This window comes from Ictidomys tridecemlineatus, chromosome 5, assembly GCF_052094955.1.
Source record: "Ictidomys tridecemlineatus isolate mIctTri1 chromosome 5, mIctTri1.hap1, whole genome shotgun sequence".
Taxonomy (NCBI): Eukaryota; Metazoa; Chordata; class Mammalia; order Rodentia; family Sciuridae; genus Ictidomys; species Ictidomys tridecemlineatus.
The window spans coordinates 186,623,583-186,631,255 of record NC_135481.1 but is presented as its reverse complement, the minus strand read 5'-3'; the positions used below and the strand labels follow the sequence as shown (position 1 = coordinate 186,631,255).

The following is a 7,673-nucleotide window of genomic DNA, read 5'->3' as shown; positions in this document are numbered from 1 at the left end:
ACCCCATCTCTGGTGCTGTGTGGGACATTTGGCAGAGCTGAAGAGGGCTCACACTGTGCCTGGGTGGTCAACCAGAGGAACGGTCCATGGGAAGTCCCCAGATACCATGGGGGCTCCATACACCACCACACCCACTATACAGGGGACTCTGTTCCCCAGAGGGGAGGCCTCTAAACCCTGGGTGTCAGAGGGATCTCCCCACTGCACTGCACCTAGAGTGGAAGGGACTCCCACCGCCAGGGGCAAGACCCCTCTCAACCAGGGGGAGCAGGGGAAGCGCCCCCCATCACCGCATACAGGGTGGGGGCACTCGCGGATCCAGTTTTAGAGAAACTTGGGCTCAAAACTAAATGAGCAATTCTGTGCCCTTTTTACCAAGATAAGTGACACTTAGGCCCCAGGAAATAAATAATGATTTGTGTGACTTGTTTCAGGTACTTTCTTTTTTCAAAGCAGGAGCAAGCTTTGTTTTCCAGGGTTTGCAGTCAGCTGGGCTCCCTTGCCACCCAGGCTCCCAGTGAGCTACTGAGAAGATGTGGCTGCCAGCACACTCCTAGGTGGTGACCTCTGATGAGTCCTCCTCTGCCTCAACCTTTCACCCCATTCATGGCTTCAAGAACCTAAAAGCATGGTTCCCCTTGAATCCTAGAGTAGAGTGGGAGTGTGGGAGCCTTGTGTATTCTGGGGGAAGAACCTGGGCTCTTGCACTGGATGCCCAGCTTCCCATTTGAGGCCTCCATGAGGCCCTTGGTCCCTGCTTCTTGTCCCAGGGATTCCTTTCATTCCTATCATCAGGTCACCCACCTGAGACCACAGCAGCACACACCACAGGCTGCATGATATCAGACACCAGCTGCTTTATTGAACACCAGATTTTGCCTGGTTTCTGTTCTCATGACTAAAAGGCTCAGGGGTCACTCCAGTTAAACTGGGCTAACTGGGCTGCATGAAATAACTACACAAGAGACACAAGTATCTTTTTCTTTGGGGTCACTGTGACAGCTTCTCTGACCTTAAGAGTCCCCAGGAAGAGAGAGAGCAAGAGCACACACTGACCCCTGACCCCTTTTATTGAGGGAAGCTATTCAAATGAGGCAAGGGGTCAGGTTTCAGAGGCTGAGTCTGTCTTCATGATGTCCACTGTCAGCAGGTTGACTGACACCTGGGTAGGCCACACCCAAAGGCACAGTAAGAGAAGGGGTCACACACAAGACACTTCCATGGAAGATTCTATCCTAAACAGGGCAAGATGTTATATTACAAAGGAACAGGTGAGCATAGCTTCACCCATAGGGTTGTAGCAAGACACACCCATGCATGAGACAGAGACCCTCACACTCAAGAAGGGTGGGGAAAGCTCTGCCACATTTCTGCGACTGAGCGCCTCAGCACCCATCTGGGGAGTGTAACCCAGTCACATATAAGATTGGTCTCCCACATATTCCCCCTTTCTTAATATAAAAAAAAATGTAACTGGGAAATTTTCTTTCAGTCACTTGACTCTTGGTCCAAGGTCATTACGAACTGCTATTGAAATACAAAAAGAATTAGTAGAAAACATATCATCTTCACAACACAATCAACACAATAATCTGGATCATTATTACTTTACAAAACACTCATCAGAAGATTTTTAATCTTTTTCCAATTTTATTGGGATGCATTGTGTTTGGCCATAGTAACAGACATTTTCATTGCCATGGCATTTAGGCCTCTCCATAAACCACAGAGCAAAGGGCTCACTCACATTATTTATCACATTGTCTTCTAGAACATCATTATTTAGTTCTCATCCTTCCATCAGCACTTATCTGACCATGAAGAATTTTGGAAGTAATTTAAGTCAAACATTAAGAAAATCCATCCATTGTAAGTTTTAAGACATAGCCACAAAGGCTGCAATTGAATAAGCAAGGAATAATATTTAAAATAGACACTTCAGCGATTATGAGACCAGCAGTTTGCTTAGGTCTGGTCAATTGACATACACCTGTTTTAAAGCCTGATTATTAACTTCATCATATTAGAGCTCAGTAATATTAGCTGGCAATAACTAATGATGCAATAAGTCTTATTTTTACAGGCTACAGGGTATTTATCATTTTTTCTCTTAACTCTCACATTTAAGGAGTTAATTAGGTCTGTCAGTAATGTAAATACTTTTGGAAAAATCTATTTTAATAATCTTTCCAACAATTGTCCATATGGGTAAATCTAGTCTTAGTCACTAAAGTCCAGCATAATTAGCTGGCTTGGGTTTATCATCTGCTGTCTCGCATACATTCCTGTCACTGATGTGGTCAATTTGTTGCTTGACTACTTTGGCTACCTAAGTCACGGGAGCTGGTGATAACTGGCTGGAGACAAACCTCAAGTTGACATCTAGTAGCTCAGTTTCTTTTTGGAATGCACACAACTATTATAGGGTTTGAGTGGGGCATGCCCATCAGTCATACATAAGCAAGATAATATCCATAAGCCAATCATCTTCTGCCTAATGTAACCATACTCTGAGGAAACTCTGAATGCTCATAGCTGTTAGTTGCAACTGAAGGCTATTCTAACATTTCCTCCTCTTTATTAAATTTACTGCTAAAGGAGAACCCTGATGAGAGAAGAAAGGAAAAGGGAAAAAGCATAGGAAAAAAATGGGAACCAAGAAAGCGAAAAGCATCCAGACATGGCCCATTCCTGTAGCTGCAGTTGTCTCCTGCTGTGTGAGCAGGCAGTCACTATTGACTAGATGTCTGTCTGTCACTTGGGTTCTGATCTGAGCTGGATATGGGGAGCAAAGCAGGCATGGGGCAGGAGACCCTTCTCAGAAGGGGTAAAAAATTAGGCCTTTGTACCAGTGTGAGGGGGGTGAGGTTCTGTGCCTCACCTCTGTTGGCCCCAAAATTTTCTCCTGATGGCCCCTCTGCGACTGTGCCTGTCTTAGGTTGTCCCTCCCTTGAGGAATCTTACCCGTCATTGACTAACCAGCCATCCTCCGGGGCCAAACAGGGTGATGTGGAGTGTGCAAGGCATCGTCCCCAAGGGGGCTCTCTGTCTCCTTGATAGATTATGCCCCCATGGCCTCCACGCCAGCATTTACCCTAGGATCAGCAAACTCAAGTTTCTTCTCCATGGAGGGCCCAGCTCATGGCACTGGGCTGGTGGGGCTGCATTCAGGAAGGAAGGAGACAGGCCATCGACAGACAAACAGTAATATTGTGACAAGGCCAAGAGACACAGATAGATGAAGAGAGCAGTACTAAGACTCAGGGCATGATCCCTCATAGATAACTGGCCCTTAGTTGGTGTTACTCACATCTGGTCCATAGCTGCCATCTATAAGGATGTGGAACAATCCATTATTTCAACACTGTCTTTTTCTCAAAAGATACTTCCAGACAGTCTGTTTACCACAGAATCAATATATAGGTATAATTGACCATTACAGTCAGGACAATTAATCTAGTTTCATGGGTGGACTTTCCAGTCCACACTGCAAGACACATTAAAGGTAGACCTGGGAAATGGGTCCATACAAGTCTTTTCATATTTTTTACTTACCTGACAAGCTCATGAAGCTGCATGGTTGTAAACTCTGTAGCTGGAAATTGACCTTCCTAGGCCAGGTTTCTCAGTCATTAACATGATGATTGGTTAAAACTCTCCTTTGATATCTGATTTAATTTACTGAATCATGCTCAGTAACATTAAGACTCTCAATATTACAATTTAAGAAAAAACTTGAAATATTTGTAAAATCCAGTGTGTCTCTCTCTGGGGTCCTATGTTTCCCCTTTTTTTATTAATAAAATTGAGTAAAGGCTTGGCATAAGTCATATTATCATTAGTTTAAGTTATAGACAATAGTACCAGTATTTAAATGATTAAGAATAGATTTACCTTTTATTGATTATTATAATTTTCCAATATAAGCTAGTCAATCCATCCTAACAATTTAGAAAGAACCCTCAATCTCTTTTTGAGAGAAAGTTTCAAAATATCTGTATATTTTAGAATATTATCTTTTAAATAGCTATTTCTTAATTGTCTTTTAAAAATATGATTAAGGTTATTTCCTAGTGTCTGGAGCTCTATATAAATCTTACTGTATTTTTTATAATAGGTCAAGCCAGAGAATTTTATATATAATCAATGAATTTTTTAAGTTTGTAAACTTTATTGCTCAAAAGTAACATATAGCTTTAATTTGGAGAACTTCAATCCTAACAAAATGTTTTCTAAATCTCATAATTATCTAATAAACAAAATATGTAAGAATTAACAGTGTCTTAGTGTCTCACAATCAATCAAATTTAATCTCAAAGGACAATTGTCAAAATTGGGATTTAAGTTAGTAGTTCAATATATTTAGTGTTTAATAAACGATGTGAATTTATTTACCAAAATTAATCTTTGTCTTAAACAGTAAAAATTATTAGGCAATAAGGATCTTTAAGGAAATAAACTTACATTTTAATAGATGCTTATCGTGTTAAAATATGGACAAAATCTTAGCTCACATCAGTATAGTCAATCTAGGAAAATAGCCTGAAATATCCTTGAATTAATCAGTTAAAATTTTTTATAGTCAGTCCAGTATATATAAATCTTTTTTTTAATTGTTCTAACTTTTTACATCATTTGTTTATACAATAATATAAAATGTCTTTATTTAGGAAAATACTTTTCTCATTGAAATATGAATATAAAGACCTTGTTTTACCCCAAAATGATTTCTTTCTTCTTTTTAGGATCCAATGTGTGCTTTCTCTTTGTTGAAGCATCTTTTTCTTTTAGAATTTTTTTCTGGTTATACTTTGGAACAATTTCTGAAAACCTTAAAATCTATAAACAAATTATTGTACTTTGATAAGAAATATCAATGAAAATATAGTTAAATTTTTTAGATATTTTGTAGACAGAATTACATTTGTTTATCATCTTATGAGTTTTAACAATAACTTTGAGAATTAGAAAGTACTTGAAGATTATATTTTTACTTAAAAGCAAATTTATAGTAAATACATTTATCTCAAATATCTGTAACTGAAAAGGCAAAATATCTGATAAATGTATGTATAAAACATATAAATTATGGGTTTTCTGTTGAAGAAAAACAATTAGGCAAATATATATTAACTAAACAATTAGACATGTGCTAATTATTTTATAGATTAACAAATATAGGTTGTCTGAATATCTAGAAAAATATATATTAAGAATAAGGACATAACTTATAATTGTATTAACTTTATGTAACCACGTGGTTTTTAAAATATTTGGATCCATTTCAATTTAAGGAGTGCACTCTTTTATGTGACGTCACTTGATGTAACTGAAATAAGATCCTTGAGTATACATATTTATTTTTTATAGTTAGGAATGAGAATAAGGATTTTTTGGTGATCACAGGAACATTGCCAGCTTTTGTTCCTGTGGCGAGCAAATGCATCCCCATAATCTCCAAAATTAAAGTTAAATACAAACAAGCATGTTTGATATCTCTTATTAATAGAACATTATTTAGTAACACAACTATAGAGAAAAGTCAGGTTATTTAACTCAGAACTAACTTAAATTTAGGGCTGCAACACAGAAATCTGTGGAATTAAATTTTGTCTAAAAAAGATATCTTTCGTTAGCATTTACAGGTAGGCATTCTTAAAAATACAGGCTGAGTAGCTTTGGTAAGCAGTCTGAAAGAGGAAGTACAGGTTGGTGGCTGGAAGGTGGAACTAGAAGTCCTGTCTGAGGGACTGTGGAAGAACCAATCAGAAGCCCGAAAAAGTGTGGGTGGTGGGAACAGGAAGCCTGCTCTTCCTGCCAGGCACCTCATATTTTCCATGGTGACGCAAACACCATGGAGTCTGCTGCCCTAGTCAGGGCAAAAGTTCCCCAAGTTTTCCTAGCTGGTTGCAGCCTGTGTACTCCTGCATCCTGCACTTTTTTATTTTTTTATTTTTTGTAACCAAAACTTTAATCCCAAGGATTCTCACAAAACATATTACAAATGACAGCATGGGGAAAAAAAAATCTTGCACAGTGACTCAAAAAAGTTTAGCTCTACAATGTACCCTTAAATTGGCTGGACATTGGTATTTTAAAATCTCAAATTTACAAATAATGAACGTTACAAATAGCTATGCATTCACATACAGCAATCACATAAGAACTTATGACCTAAGCAAAGGTAAATTTTCTTGAAACTTATCAGATTCTATACCAGCTAGGCAACCTCTGCCCAGGGGTGAAGACTAGTTGGATTTTACAAAACCTCTAGTTTAATAGTGCCAATTTTATCATCTTTACCTGCTTGCCTGTGTTCATCTACACCTGTGTATTATACTTCAGCTATGAAAAAACTTGAATTTTCTGTACATACTCCTGTCAAATGAAGTTATTTCCTGTACACCACTTCTCTTGCAAACTGATCTTCTATTTCCTTTCATTTGACCTAGATTGGCTACAAGACCTAGAGAAGGATCGGGATGGCTTGTGATATCTCTCTCCCGAGACAGTGATCTCTCTCTTCTCCTATCTCTAGAAAAAGACCTGCTCTGGCTGCGAGAGAATCTTCTCCTTCTTGGAGATCTGCAGCGAGGTGGAGGACTCCTCCTACGATAATCACCTCGAGGACGACGACCCCAAGATGGAGGTGGGCCACGATTTCGACTTCTTTTTTCACCATTGGACAGTTCCACTCTTACATGGCAGCCACAAAGTGTTCTTCCATCTAGCTCTCGGACAGCATCAGCTGCATCTCAGGGATCTTCAAATTCAACAAAAGCAAAGCCGGGAGGGTTTCTAGCAACCCACACCCTTCAGAGTGGTCCATAGTAGCCAAAAGCCTGTTCCAATTCGGTCTTGATGCCATTGTTTCCAAGATTACCTCCATAAACTTTACAGTCCAATGGACAAGAATCAGGATGCATTTCAAGATCATGGGTTAGAAATGCGGAGGCTCAAATCCACACGATCCGATGGATCTTCCTGCTCCTACTCCAGCTCAGCGTCTAGAGATGCGCTAGCTCACCTGGCGTCCACGGAATGGCCCAACCTGCACTTTTATCTGTGGCACGTGGGTGCTCCAAAAGTTTTTTAGCAGCAGACACCAGCGTTACCATCAGATCAGTCTGTGTTCGGCATTTAGGTCAAGTCATTTAAGGGTTAAAAGCGCTGCTGGCCCCTGGGGCTAGGACCCCTTAGTGAGCAGCAAGCTGCAGCAGCTAAAGTCTCTTGTCCCCAGCAGCTGAATTATAGCCATTCTGATTCATAGGACAATCATATAGCAAAAAGGTTAGTACATACTTTTTGAGTATTGACAAAAACAATAGAAAATTGAAACTTTTTTCTCTCCAGGTAAACATCATAACATTTTCTCTCCCTTTTTAATAACTATATTTATTTAGAATCTCTACAATTATACCCCGACATTAAAAATTTTAACATCACAGATTTTCCTTTTGTCTAATTCACTTACTTTCTACAATTTAGCCCACAATACTCTACAATCCTAAGCATGCTTAACTTCTGGAGAGAACTCAACTTCACTAAACTTTTAATATTTAAATTGGAGCCCCCTTAAGAACAAGCATTTGTTGCTTTTCTCCCGGCAGCTTAAAGACACTGACCTTTTGGCCCACGTTGGACGCCAATTGCCAGGTTTCTGTTCTCACAAC

At 39.3% G+C, this 7,673-nt stretch overlaps 1 pseudogene; it reads right to left on the bottom strand.

Annotated features, from left to right (window-relative positions):
• Positions 1 to 973: 973 nt before the first annotated feature.
• Positions 974 to 7,604, bottom strand: LOC144378145 (serine/arginine-rich splicing factor 3 pseudogene; annotated as a pseudogene).
• Positions 7,605 to 7,673: the final 69 nt, after the last annotated feature.